The sequence below is a fragment of the Macrobrachium rosenbergii genome, chromosome 27, assembly GCF_040412425.1.
Source record: "Macrobrachium rosenbergii isolate ZJJX-2024 chromosome 27, ASM4041242v1, whole genome shotgun sequence".
Lineage (NCBI taxonomy): Eukaryota > Metazoa > Arthropoda > Malacostraca > Decapoda > Palaemonidae > Macrobrachium > Macrobrachium rosenbergii.
In genome coordinates, this window is record NC_089767.1 from 34,609,819 (window position 1) to 34,625,435 (window position 15,617).

Consider the following 15,617-nt stretch of genomic DNA (forward strand, 5'->3'; position numbering starts at 1 on the left):
CAAATCGATGATGAAAACACTTTCCTAAAGAGAGAGAGAGAGAGAGAGAGAGATTATCGCGTTAGGATACCAGAGAGAGATAGATTATGTTATGCATCCTCATAATCCCTCGAATTATGATGTAGGGATTTTCTTTCAAATCGATGATGAAGACTCACTTTCCTAGAGAGAGAGAGAGAGAGAGAGAGAGAGAGAGAGAGAGAGAGAGAGACTGTGGCGTCAGGATATTTGTGTGTGTGTTATTCACCCGAAAGAGCCCGTGGCTAAAAAGACCGTATCTCATTTTTTTTTAACCTTCGTTCTCTGAGTCTTCTGCGGAGTTACCTTAGATAGATAGACATACTACTTAATAAAAGTGACGGATACGCTCACCCTTTTATTTGATATACCTTTTCAATTATGTCACGAACCGAGCGTGTTTTTATTCCTCAAATGTATTTTCATTTACCTGATTCTTGTTACGAAGACGGGGTATTATATGTAGTTCACGATCGATCTTATATTTTCATACATTCTGCGGTTTCGTTTTCATTTCATCGAATGAGAAATGTGCTCGTGAAATCTGATTCAATTGGGAATTTTGTATTCCTTTACAAAAATAGAGTTGGTCACGGGATGAAGGCACTTTGCCAAAGGAATGTTACAATGAGTTCTTAACGAGCGAAAAATGTTAATATATATATATATATATATATATATATATATATATATATATATATATATATATATATATATATATATATATATATATATATATATAACATTTATATATATACAGTATATCAGCATTTTCGCTCATTACAAACTGATTCCTTCAACAAAGGTGCGCCCATTCAGTGCCTTTATTCCCTGACCATATTAATATATGTGTGTGTATATATATATATATATATATATATAATATATATATATATATATATATATATATATATATATATATATATATATATATATATATATATATATATATATATATATATATATATATATATATATTACACGTAAATGTGTTAGAAATTGACTCGTCACTTCTGAACGTAACATCAACATAAATAGACTATGTAAATAACCCTTTAGTGCATGACTTTCAATTTTACCAAACGTATTAGGCAAACTAATGATGAGCTCGCGAACTCAGCCTAAGCAGGCTCTAAATTTAGTCGTAAAACACTTGGTTGGTAGTTTGCAATTTGACTAAGCGTAATGAACGCCCTGTACTTCGGCTGGTGGTGAAGTCATTATCGAGTGGTCGGCGAACTTCAAAGAGAAGACAAGGGCTGTATTTGTCTTTGTTTCACTATTGATTTACGTTTGTTTTTGTTTGTTTGAGACGTATGTCATGTGATTTTTATGTGTATGGCCTGATAGATTAATTTATTGGTGTGTATTGTATTGTATCTACATTGTCAGTCTCTGTGTGTGGCCCTAAGCTGAAATGAAGGATATTATTATTATTATTATTATTATTATTATTATACGCGTGAACAGGTATATACGGTATGATATACATATATGCAGTTGTTTCCGCGTATAATAATAATAATAATAATAATAATAATAATAATAATAATAATAATAATAAATAATAATAATATGCTTTATTTCAGCTTTTTTTAACAATGAGTCGTTTCCACGAATTAAGTTTATTGATGATTCGGTTTGTTGATGGGATTATTCTCAACATGATAACCCTTCTGAATTTCTTCCCTGTTTTTGTGCATTCAGTACATGCTGGGAATCTTATTGTCTCCGAGCTGCTGCCTCTGATCGTGAAATTTTTGTCGTACAGTATTTCAACTTTGTTAGATGGCTAATTTGGCTCATTTTTATATTTAGCAACTTTCAAAACAATTCCATGGCCAGGGTTTTCGTATTGATGATGAACTCAGCAGGATTTGTATCTGCATGATTTTTAATGTTCATATTTTGATTATTAAATCACTTCTGTACTGCTGTAGTTTGTCTTCATTTGAAGTTAAATGCTTTGACATCGCGCAGATTCACTCTATAACAGACGATGCGGGATGTATTCGTGTTAATCCCACTGTTGGCTTGATCCACAAGCCACCTTCCTTATCTGAACCCTCTCTGCTCTTCCCCTATCATTCTATCCGGCATCTGTCTTACTTTTTCAGTCAAAATTCTTCCATACATCTGGTGTAACAGGTGTACCAAGCAGTGTTGTTTCACTATCATTCTTACAGCTGCCACAGTCAGTCCCACATTTATTATTCATTGTGATAATTAATATATATATAATATATATATATATATATATATATATATATATATATATATATATATATATATATATATATATGTATGTATATATATATATATATATATATATATATATATATATATATATATATATATATAAATTATATATATAAATATATATATATATATGTGTGTGTATCTTATATATGCTAATTCGCCATTAGTTCACTTTGATTCTTTAAAATATACGCTTATAGTATTGATTGTTCAGTTTTCCATATGTCTCCTTTCATTCTATTATCGTGCCCAGTGTGGGATGCTTAAAGAAAGTAAATATTCATTTTACGGTTATTTTTACTCTTGTTTTTACGACGAGAAGATAGACTAACAAGAGTAAAAGGTCAGCAATAACGTAATTGTGAATTGTATGACCTTGAGAAACACGCTCCTTTCTTGATTTCCCTTTGGCACAGTACCGTTTTAAGTTTAGTTTGATAACAACTTTTTTGTCATCACACTAACCCCATCTTTTGAGAAGGAACGATCGATTTACGAAACTGAGATCAAGTTGCCGACTCACCTGTCCTCCAAAGAGAATTCTGGAAATCATGGAATTGGAAAACCAGTTTTAATGCACAGGTAAATCTGTCTCATTTTCTCTGTGGGAGTTGTTACGTCAAGGTCGGGAGTCGTAGCAGTAGTAGTGATGATCGTACTAGTAGTAGTAATAGTATTGCATTACTATTTTTGTTGGATAGGTCAACTAAGTAGCTTTTGAAATGGGCCGGTAATCATGAAGAATTAATTTAATTATTGTTATTATTTTTGTATTGTAGTTGCTACCGTTTCTAAAGTAGCATTTTGATATTATTATTCGTACTAGTAGCAGTATTTGGCCTTGATATTATTTTTAGTAGTAGCAATTGTAGTAGCCATATTATTGACTACTGTTATAATAGAATAATTGTTACAGACAAATAGCTTTCGATTCAAAGTCCCAGCTGCGTGTCCCTTAGAAACCCAAAGGAGAAATCTCTTTTTTTTTATAGCCAGAAAACTCGAAACCCGCTCTATCCAGGGGCCCCTGTTCGAAAATCCAGGAAAAAGAAGACCTGTTCAACTAACTGTTGCATTTAAGAGGTCCTCAGGACACTCCAAATATTCACCGTCAGCGATTCAACTCCACCCCACCACCCCCCTGATGGGAGAATATCGAACCCGTTGCATTGATTCAGATCCAGCTCTCTCGAGGTAAACATTTTCTCGTCGGTTCTCAAGTTTATGTGCGTTTTCCGTAGAGTTTTGAACGCCGACTGTTGCTTTGTCACAAATAATTACCTTATTATTATTATTATTATTATTATTATTATTATTATTATTATTATTATTATTATTATTATTATTATTATTATTATTATTATTATTATTAGAAGATAAAAATTCTATTCTTATAAAACAATCCTACAGGACCATTGACTTGAAATTCAAGCTTATAATAGGAAATACAGAAAGAAAAGATCTGTCATTAGAAAAGGGAAGGAAGGCAAATTAATCAGATGTAAATATAAATAAACGGTTAAAAGGGAAAATGAATTGTTTTAGGGTAGTAAATCATTGCATCTTCGTTTGAATTTTTGAGGCTCAAATTACACAAACATCCTCGTGCTCTTCCCTATGCTCAATGGAGACCATCACCTTTAAATACCAATTTTATGCTGTCAGATAAAGCAACTTGTGGGTTTCGGATCTAGATGTTCGAATTGGTGTACTTGCTAATCCCTGCTCTCTATTGGTCTCATGTAGATTGCTCTGGTTATTGCCCATTTGAGGATTGCCAAATTTATGGTTACTAAAACTGACGTCACAACATTTCCATTTGAGGAATAATCACGGAAATATAAGAAGAGTTAATTACTAAATAATCAAAGGAATAAAGTTAATCACTAAAGGTGTTTCCTTTCATTCAGATCGACCAACAAAAAACAACAGCTACCTAACAAACTCAAGAGCGACATATCAGTTGTATTAGTGTTTGTGACTAGGAAAACAATTCATTTTTACTACTAGCTCTGTTCACTCTGTCCCCCATGGAATTTTTAATTTATATTTACAGTTTCAGAGATGCTAGGAAACACATAAAAGATTCTTTTCTATCAGCTGGAAGAACCGTTGCTTGTTCTCGAGATTATTTGAACAGTCCATATTAAACTAGCCACGTATCATTACGAGCACTTGCTCTTACAAATAGCACGTGAACGCGTGTGCGTTCTAATCGATTGACCTAGGATTAGAGGGCACAGCATAAGATATTTATATTTATATCCGAAATGAGTAATATATATATATATATATATATATATATATATATATATATATATATATATATATATATATATATATATAGTCAGTGGTAGAGCACTAGGGTTGCATTTACAAATTCGAGACCAGGCAGCTGGTGCTATTTATAATGTGGGTTCTTTAATAATTAATTTTAAAGAATTAGTTTCATTTGAAAGCTCCAAACCTAACCGTGTAAGGTGAACTGTTCTTGATGTCATTCAAACACGCCATACTCATTTGATTGCTTTCTGTCGTGATGTAAAATGCTAATAGCGTCGTGCGGATATATATAGTATTAGTTATACCAAAAATCATCAGTGCTTCCCTTCTATATTACTGACTGTAACGTGTCTTTTTTTAGTCTTAAATCTCAAAATTTATTCAGTGGAAATTTATTGGTTTTGCTTTTCAATTCGATATTGTAGACTTGATTATGCTGACAAATTTGTAGTTGAATCTTTCCGTATATTTTATTTTACATACTGTATATTAAAATAATATTCTCGGAAAATTGCGACAAATAAAGGACAAACGATTCATATTATTCATTACACCTGACTTCTAACGCCAGCCACGGATGCAAACGGTTAATCACTTCGAAGGCCGATTGCAGGTCCCATCTCGGTGCAACGGTTATCCGCCATTCCTTGAGGCAGTGACCGAGGGTCAAGATCCTTGCTCCGAAGTCTCTGGTCCACCTGTCCCTGATCCAGATTCCTCTCTCTCTCTCTCTCTCTCTCTCTCTCTCTCTCTCTCTCTCTCTCTCTCTCTCTCTCTCTCTCTCTCTCTCTCTTCTTAAGTAATTGACAAAGATAGGTAACGGGTGACTGACTCGAAGTGTCACTCCGAGGGGGCATTACTTCGTACTCTTGTTGAGTTCGTGGAACCTTTTCTGTGGTCAGTTCCTCCTGTTCTCTCTCTCTCTCTCTCTCTCTCTCTCTCTCTCTCTCTCTCTCTCTCTCTCTCTCTCTAATGTAATCATAATAATTCATATGTAGTGTGGGCCACTGTTACTATCACAATTACTATCGTACAGCTCCTGACCACACGTAGATCTATGAACCCGTTTTCTTCAGTACATTATCAAGTACTATTTTTCCTTTACTTAATTCATCGCCTCCCGATAATATAAATAATATAAATAACATTCGAAATATTCCCCCAGTTAAAAACAAAATAAGTCTTCAGAGCATTTACGTCTATCTCTGCCGAAATTGTAAGAACACTCTTAAAGGCACTTTCAGATTCTCAATCGCCAGCTTTCATCTTCACAAATTTCGAAAAATTCTCTCTCCTTCGCTTATCTGGTGCACTCGCCGAGTTGGAGGTCGTTTACAGCAAAGGAGAAGTCCTGTTAGAGAGTATCCTTCGGGCCTTCGAACAGCATGCGACCATCCTACGCCCTCGAAAGAGAAAAAAAAAAAGAAAAAAGAGCATCGTTGGCTAACGTTTGGAATGGCTGCCAGCTACCCTTGTGTACTCTGCAGTGTCTTCGTTACTCTCTCGTCATCATCATCATCATCTTCTTCTTCTTCTCCTCTCGTATTGTCTTCAGGAATTTTCATTTTTTTAGATATTTCGTCTTCTTCTTCTCATGTACAGTCTTGTTTTTCATTTTCTTAAATATTTCGTGGTCGATTCCATGTACAGCTTTTTGCTTGCTTTTTAAAACTGATGCAGAATCTCTCTCTCTCTCTCTCTCTCTCTCTCTCTCTCTCTCTCTCTCTCTCTCTCTTACTTTCATGTACAGCTTGTTGGTCGATTCATAAAGAGATGCAGTCTTGTTTCTCTCTCTCTCTCTCTCTCTCTGTAGCAAAGGTCTTGCTCAAGAATGTGAAATATTGGTCACCTTTGAAAGACATTACGCAATGCTAAAGGGAAGGAGGGGTTTTGCGCAACCGTTTAAGCATTATTTAAGAGTACTCTGAAGCTAACCTGGATTTTCTGTAGGCTACTGCGTAGTTCGTAGTCTTGCGAAGTGGTCTGAAAATTATTCTATATTTTCCATTTGATAATGTTTTTGTCTTTGTTGTAAGGTACATAATACGTAAATGAATTCTCTCTCTCTCTCTCTCTCTCTCTCTCTCTCTCTCTCTCTCTCTCTCTCTCACACACACACACACACACACACACACACACACACACACACACAAACACATACATATATTAAATGCACACCCATGTAAACACATACTTGCATATATATATATGTATATATATACATATACAGTATATATACATATGAGATATATATATAATTATATATATATATATTTCATAAATGTCCTGGGTACATATACCGAATAAGGAGAGTAGAGGGAGAGAGAGATGAACCATATTTATGAAGATGATGTTAATGGCTGAAACTGCCCAAGAAATGTCCTGCCCTGAAGATATGATGAAATGGCTGAAATTTTAAAAATCAGAATAAACTGCCCTGAGAATAGATTAATGGCTGAAACTGCAAGATAGCCATTGGCTGAAACTGCCCAACCATATGAGCAAATGGCTAAACTCCCTGAAGATAGCCATGCATTAATGGCTGAAACTGCCCTGAAGATAGCCATGCATTAATGGCTGAAACTGCCCTGAAGATAGCCATGCATTAATGGCTGAAACAGTTGTGGACATAAAAATAAACAAATTGGAGCAGCATGGCAGCCATCTTTGCCTTTCCTTTCAAAACTTCAGCCTGAAAGCAAATTAGTAAATTAAACTTACCAAGAGCAAAGAAAGTGTTTAATAGGTTTGGCCTAATATTCCATCGTGTTAAACTAGTTTTAAAGTTTTTTCGTTGCTTTCTTGGCATCTTATTTTCCCTTTGTGTTCGTTTAACTTTCTAATTCCTTTCATAAATTTTGTTTGTCTTATAAGTTGCAGATTACTTTGCTAATACAGATATTAATTATTATTTCCTTTGGATAACATTATATAATCATAATATTGTTTTTGTGTATTTATCTAATAATAATAATAATAATAATAATAATAATAATAATAATAAAGTGGGCTATACATTTGTCATTAGTTGCTTCCCGTACGATTAATCACGTTATTAAATTAATTATTTCTTTACTGTAGACCTCAAGGACTGCTTTGCTTTTCTTAATAAATCATTGTCACCTCTTCGTTTAAACAGGCGCATCCGTAGGGCTCAGGCCTTTAAAATTAATAATTATTTTGTATGAGTACTGAAGGCAGAGACACAATACGGTACATCATTATTATCATGGTATCTGAAAGAGATTTCTCCGATCTCTGAAAAACAGTTAAGTTTCCCCTCGAGTGAAGTGGACTATAAAGAAAACGGGTCATATTCCTCTTCTGCCTTCCCTTAGTGTGTTCAACCGGGCTCACTTTCTCGTAGAAATAAGGCTGGCATGTTCATTGGCTCTGTTGATGATTAGGCGTTTTCTCTTTTTTATTTGTTTTAATTTAATAATGCATATGTAGGAATGGATGCTAGATTTCTCGTCTTGCCCGGCATGTGGTAATATTCGGTCCTGAATTGCGTCAAGTATTCAATGGAAAATTCTCATTAAAAGCAGGCATAGACATTAATCCCAGTTTAATACATCAAATTATTTACGTTATATTTTTTATCGAATAACACCATTCTCCTCGTAATTTAATAACTGACTAACATTTTTATCTTTTTATTTATTAATTGTTCCATTTGAATAGTGTTCGTCTTCTGAATAATAATAATAATAATAATAATAATAATAATAATAATAATAATAATAATAATAATAATAATAACAACAACAACTTTAGAAAGATACCATGTTCCATTAGAGGTTATCTATCCCAATGGTGGGAAAAAGGCCAAATACATTAGGCTTGCAATGCACTCATCATGTAAACATAAAGACATCTGAACTGAGAATAAATATGAGTGCTTGTTCCTCATTTCACAAATAACTAACAAAGGACAGACCTCTTGGAAAATGAACTAGGCCAGTGGTTCTTAATCTTTTTATTACCACGCCCCCTCTAAGAGTTGGTCCTTCCCTCCACGCCCCCTCCAATTACGCCCCCAGATTTAAAGCAAAAACAGAAAGAGAAGGAGTTCTAACTAACGTTATAAGGCGATACTTTTGCATTTTTTCATAAACCCCTGAATATTAGTTCCTCACTCTTGTTAAGAGAATAACGAATAAAATTAGAGAATTTTTGCATTTTCCCTAGGGCTTGCTCCTCCCCTGGACACTGCTGAGGGCTCCCTAGGGGGCGCGCCCCCCAGGTTAAGAAACACTGAACTAGGCCAAGGACCAAACTTACTGTAGAAGGTTGGTTACTTCAACTTTCGCTGACATATATTAAGACGGCTTTGTATGCTTGTTGCCAGTGAGTCTTGATACCCAGTTATGGGAGAAAATCTCTGCCGTTCCCTTTCTTGGTGCCTTGGACGTATCTCTCTCTCTCTCTCTCTCTCTCTCTCTCTCTCTCTCTCTCTCTCTCTCTCTCTCTCTCTCTCTGTTAAAATAACCTTCATGAAGTTTCAAAATTCACCGTGAAAACTACTACAAGAAGTGGGTGGATTTTTTATTGATAACATATTAGGACTTCTCTCGTAAATATTTCTTTATTTATCACATTGAGAAGTCCTTCTCTTCAGCCATGTTGGTAAATGATGAAAAATAAACATAGCTATTGACAAGTTTCAGGGAATATGTACTGTGTGTCCTCCTCGGATGCTCAGAATACAAGTACCTCTATTCCCTCTTCCTTCAGTCTTGCTGTCCAACCTCTCTAACTGTTACTTCTTAGCGCAAGTGAGGGGATTTCTACCCACTCCACCTTTAGAACCTTGTTCTTCATTTCCTTCATTTTCTGGATCTCCAACTCCAAGTCCCTCTTTTCAATGAATGGCCGAAAGTTCCCCGTGCTTGGCTTGACAGCCTAAATTAAATAACACCAGGTATGGGATCGATCCCATGCGTCGGTGAAAAACGACTCGGGGTCGTTCCCTGACCTATCTGTTGTGCTGGTATTGACTTAAGCATTAAATGGGTACCTGATGACTAGCCGATTTTAGCTGGTTGGAGTCCTGGCACAGATGATCTCCAAAAGACTTGCTGAGAACCCATCTAAGGAGAAAAAGCCTATGATTGAATGTATATGAGAAATCAAAAGAAAAGGTGATATATATGGGAGAGAGAGAGAGAGAGAGAGATGCAGATGTGAGATCAAAATTTAATTACTTCTTTACATGTGAGCGGAGTGACATCATCATCAATCTTGCTAACGTCAGCAGCAGCAGCATCGCTGGTGTATACGCATGCTGATCGTGATTTCGAATGGTGGCAAGGGGTGGGGGTTGTTGGGGGGGTGGAATTATACGACGATCATCGCCGACGTTCTGCTTGACGGATCGTCGTTAGTAGATTGTCACTATTAGTTCTGCGTTTTTCTCAACCAGGAATGCGTGATTGTGGGTAATAGTCCGCACCTAGCTTCTCTCTCTCTCTCTCTCTCTCTCTCTCTCTCTCTCTCTCTCTCTCTAGTCTCTCTCTCTCTCTCTCTCTCTCTCTCTCTCTCTCAGGCACCCTGTGAATATTCATAGGTATGGGGGTGTTCGCTGAAATATTCCCTAAGATTGAATGTACCCGTTTTATATCTGTTTAACTATATATATATGTGTGTGTGTGAGTTGTGCGTGTGTTTATAGATATGTAGATAGATAGATCAAAATCTAATTTTTTAATATTTCAAAGATAAAATTCTACTCAGTATTTCATAGATGACATTTTCCTATCATAATACTTCAATAACTCCCTAATCCCCTTCTGGCATTGCTCTCGCAAGCTTAATCCCTCCCCGTGGATATGTCATTTCATCTGACTACTTCTTTCTCCTCTCTTTTTTATATTCGTCACACGCGAACCATTACTAGAGGTACTTAGACTCAGCGAGCGCTTCTGTCAGGCCCCACACAACACGCTGGTACAAGTAATGACGTTGAACTTGGCTCTGGTGAATGATGTGAAGACATTTTCCCCTCGCTAATGAGATATTCGGTGACTACGGGTGTCTTCTGTTGTTAGGTTATGAATTTTTAATAGGTTATGATTTTTTATTTGTGTTTAAAACACGTTTCAGCTGTTTGAAACAGATTTTACAAAATAATAAATTCTTAACGATGGAGGTTACTATATACTGTCCCGTTGAAATCTCCGTTGTTAAGATTTACAAAATACTAAATCTTCACAAATAAAAGGAGATTTCAACGGGGCAGTAAATAGGAATCAGAAAGCTACCGAACAATAATTATCACCATTTAATAAAAGAATGTTACCTTGTTACCTTCCCACACCTGGTAGTGAAACTTATCTCCTTGTTAGGAGATAAGTTTCATTACCAGGTGTGAGAAGGTAACAAGGTAATAGTCTTTTATTTGAATTGCAATAATCATTGCTCGGTAACTTTCTGATTCCTATTTACTGCCCCGTTGAAATCTCCGTTGTGAAGATTTAGTATTTTGTACATTTAGGCGGGTGACTTGTAAAAAATGTATAATCTCATAAGTACTTTACGTTCGCTTCAACGAGGCCAGCCTTTAATGGAACCTCTTTTTGCATAATAAAATAAAAGAGTTAACACATGTCATGAACTATAAATACATATGTTCTGAGCTGTAATTACAGAGGCATTCATTTCGTGACTACAAAAGCAGCCATTATCTGCGACCTGTTTTTGTGACTTGCTTTGAGAGCGCAGTTCTTTTTATAGGTTTTGAATTAACTTGTTTCATGTTATGAGCAGATTAGAAGCGAAACAAATTTAATTAACCATATGGGTGTGCTTGTGTCTCATATAACACTTTAATGAGAGTTGTATAAATATGACCCATTCACTCCTCTTGTCAGTGATTCTCTTTTCACGGGAGCTCTAATCGATGTGACTACACGCAAAGACAGTTGGACCACCTTCGTACTTCTAGTCAGAAAGAAGAAGAAAAAGTAGAAAGAAAATTGTGTAATCTTGCCTTCTCGTGTGTCACGCACAGTTTGGAGATTCCCGGATGAATAAGAACGACCAGATGGCGGAGTCAGTTCTCAGGACTGTGAAACTACCTTCTCCTCCACCGCCACCATAAATGGTGACCGGTTCCACGCTTCTTTCAGTATATTACTCTTCCAAGTTTGCCCCGAATGGAATTATAGATTTATCTTTAGTCTCCATTTATGGTTATTCTATGAAGTATCTCTTAGACGCCAGATGTTGAATGAGATATTTTATATTTTCTTGTGCTGGGTTCTTGTTTTGTATCGGCTTACTTGAGGCAATTGTCATTCTTTGTAGTCATTTCATATATCTGCCTTTTAACTCACTGATTCAATGGTCTCTCTCTCTCTCTCTCTCTCTCTCTCTCTCTCTCTCTCTCTCTCTCTCTCTCTCTCTCTCTCTCACCTCCACCCGCTTTTTTGTATATACTCTTATGTATTTTCCGCCATATGGCCCTTGACATTGGGCTCTACTCTCCCCTCCCCACCTACCACACCCCCACCCCCTATCCCCCATCCAGCACCCAATCTCACAGATAATTAGCAGGTGCGGTTGAAATGGAATTTCTCAGATCATTTCATCTTCAATAAGCAAACAAAAAGCAACAATGCTACAGGGAAACAAATGCCATTTTATGTAGCCTGGGTCTCTTCTTCTTGGTACTTTTCGTTTGTTTTGACAGTTTCCTGTCTTGGGATCTAACGAGTGATGTCCTTTTTTCGGCATTTTAATCAATATCACTGCGCATGGGAAGTATACGCCTAGGTTGTCAGAATTCCCTCTCCCTTATAATTGAAAATACTTCGGATTAATTCTGTCATGTCATATGTCATAGCTGGTATTCTTTCAGGAAAAATATTCGTCATAAAGCTGTAATCTCGTTTAAGTGTTAATCTGATACAACATTAAAACATGTTAAGGTCTGCTAAGGAATATTCATTAATACGCAATGTATACAGATACTGTTGAGCGAAGGTTTTTTCGGACTTGATTAATTCATCTGTCTGTAGTTCCTTAAACCCTATGTTAAAAATAACTCGGTTTTCTGATAAAATAATATTATAGAAGAAATATCCTACTCTCACTTTTATGGTTATTTTTAATACAGTCCCAAAATCCTCACTGGAATTAAAGTAGCCAATGTTCTTTATCGCGATAACACAGAAAACGCCCCTTTGTCACTGTTGAGACCCATTCCTAAGAAGGCGATGGTAATATTATGTGAGAAATTCCGAGAAGAATGAAAAATCATTACTTTAGATGAAGTGATTTAGACTAAATTATAGCCAGGGCTAGCGGCAGTACTGTTCCACCCGCTACGGCGTTATTACGGTATTTTTGTACCAATGATTCTTCTTAAATGAACCCAACATACCCTATCAAAGAAATTCTCCCCTAGCTATTACTTATCCTTCTGAGCTGATTTCAGGTGTATCGGTTTTATTTCTTGTTCCCTCATATTTAGTTATCTGTCACCTTCTCCTTTCACTTGTCTCTCTTCGCAGGCTGATTTTTGTTTGGGGCCCTCTTGGCTTTATAGCCTGTTGACGCTGTTCATTAGAGTTTTCAGCTGAGGATTTAAAGAAAGACCATAGCATTTGTCGTCTTAATGATGAAATGACTTTATATTTCTAATGTAGAAAAGTATGTCTAAAATTCTAAATCAAATTTGGTCACTGTGGAGAGAGAGAGAGAGAGAGAGAGAGAGAGAGAGAGAGAGAGAGAGATACTCACATATGGCTTTCATATGAGATTCCTCAGATGTCTAAAATTCTAAATCAAATTTGGTCACTGTGAAGATAGATAGATAGATAGAGAGAGAGAGAAAGATGTTTTCATATGAGATTCCTCAGATGTCTAAAATTCTAAATCAAATTTTGTCACTGTGAAGAGAGAGAGAGAGAGATACTCACATATGGTTTTCATATGAGATTCCTCAGATGTCTAAAATTCTAAATCAAATCTGGTCGCTGTGAAGAGAGAGAGAGAGAGAGAGAGAGAGAGAGAGAGAGAGAGAGAGAGAGAGAGAGAGAGACTCACATATGGTTTTCATATGAGATTCCTCAGATGTCTAAAATTCTAAATCAAATTTGGTCGCTGTGAGAGAGAGAGAGAGAGAGAGAGAGAGAGAGAGAGAGAGAGAGAGAGAGAGAGAGAGATACTCACATACGGTTTTCATTTGAGATTCCTCAAATGTCCAAAATTCTAAATCAAATTTGGTCACTGTGAAGAGAGAGAGAGAGAGAGAGAGAGAGAGAGAGATACACACAGATGGTTTTCATATGAGATTCCTCAGGTGATCATTTTATACAATGGGCACAGATGACGCCGTAAATACGCACAACTGACACGGACAACTTCCCTCTTACGCCAATATTAAAAGGATTCTCTTGCACTTTCCAACGGTCTGTGTGTGCTGAAAACCCTGGGAAATTAAATACTTTTTTATTGTAATGTAAAGAATGCTCATTTATAGGAGATACTTAGTTTCTTCAAAGTAAAAAAAAATATAAAATAGTTTGTACTGATTTTTCCTTTTCGCTATTCCTTTGTTTAGCCTCCAAAACCTTTTTAATACCTAGGTTTGCTTCTTAGTATAATTAACCGTTCAACAAAATATGTTCTGCAGAGAATTTAGTCCAATTATCGTGTATTATTCAGTAAATGAGTTAGTGAGAAATGATTGCTGGATGAACGGGAAAAGAACTGAAAACTCTCTCTCTCTCTCTCTCTCTCTCTCTCTCTCTCTCTCTCTCTCTCTCTCTCTCTCTCTCTAACAGATGTTCAGTTTGATATAAGGACAAGCGAAATGTCAGTGATGTAAAGTTTTATCATGTACATCATCATCATGTGTGAAAATAGTACACGCTTCTTATTGTCATGTACACGACATTAAAATCTATCAAAATTGTTCGTTTCCTGAGGGATTGAAATAACACGACAAAAAAAGAGGAAAATAAAATCTGCTGGTCATTTCACCAAATGAACACGGCTTGAATGACTTTTGGGTTGATAGACACGCATCAGAGTATATACTGAACGCGGCTGGTTTCTTTCTGGATTGCGGTAACATACAGGGCATGATGTTTACTGAACGGGGCCAACTATTTCTCTAATTAAGGTAAGATACTACGCATTTCATCTACAGGACACGAATCTCTCCCTTTCGGTCATAAGAAATACAAGACATTGAGAAAACATCGGTTTACATTCTGCCAATTGAAGGCGCGTGGCTGCCTTTCTTTTGCAGATTACATACAAAGCATCTTACCTACGTAACATAGCACGCATTTTTCTGTGGCAACCGTGTAACACCTGTCGAGGCCGCATTCAAGACTTGAATTTTGTTTAATTTTTTCTTTGTTTTCTGTGTTTGTTCGGGAGTAACCTTGTCAAGAAAATACGTGAATAACTCGCTTTAGACTTTCGTTGTTACATAAAATGGTTTTGACTTTTGTTTTGTAGAGATTGTCCTTTTGTTAGAGATGTATACCTGTAAAGCCTGGGAACTAATATTGAGATGTCGTGTCTCTTTTGTTTATGTAATAGTAATTTATAGTTTGAGAATTTTTACATCAAACAAAATTGATGAAAAAGATTTCATGATGAGAAGTGTTATTAGTAACAGTAAGGGAAGTTATGATAATCTCATAATGATAATGTAACTAATTGTAGTGGTAAGGATAGAATATTATTATCACTATATTATGTTTGTGAATCATTGGAACAATATTTTTTGTTATGTTGAATTATATTTTGGGTATTATTGTTGTTTTAGCTTTTATTTTCAAAAGATATGTCTTTATTTATCAATCAGTTTGAACGTCATGTGATAATAATTAGTTTACTTTTAGATTTCTTAACTTTTTCCCAGAATTATAGTTTATGAGATTTTAATCTGTTGATCTAGTATGACAGTTTTATTCTGTCAAATAATTACGTTGAATGCTAAGTTATATTGGTGATCTTTAAATTATTATGTTTAATGCTGAATTACATCACAGATATTTAAATAATTAAGATGAATGCTGAACTCCATCACTGAT

The 15,617-nt window shown here is 35.7% G+C and overlaps 1 protein-coding gene across 3 annotated transcripts in view; it reads left to right on the forward strand.

The window, feature by feature from the left end:
* Positions 1 to 15,617, forward strand: part of LOC136853600 (uncharacterized) — a 192,795-nt gene that overhangs the window by 72,268 nt on the left and 104,910 nt on the right. The window lies entirely within an intron of this gene.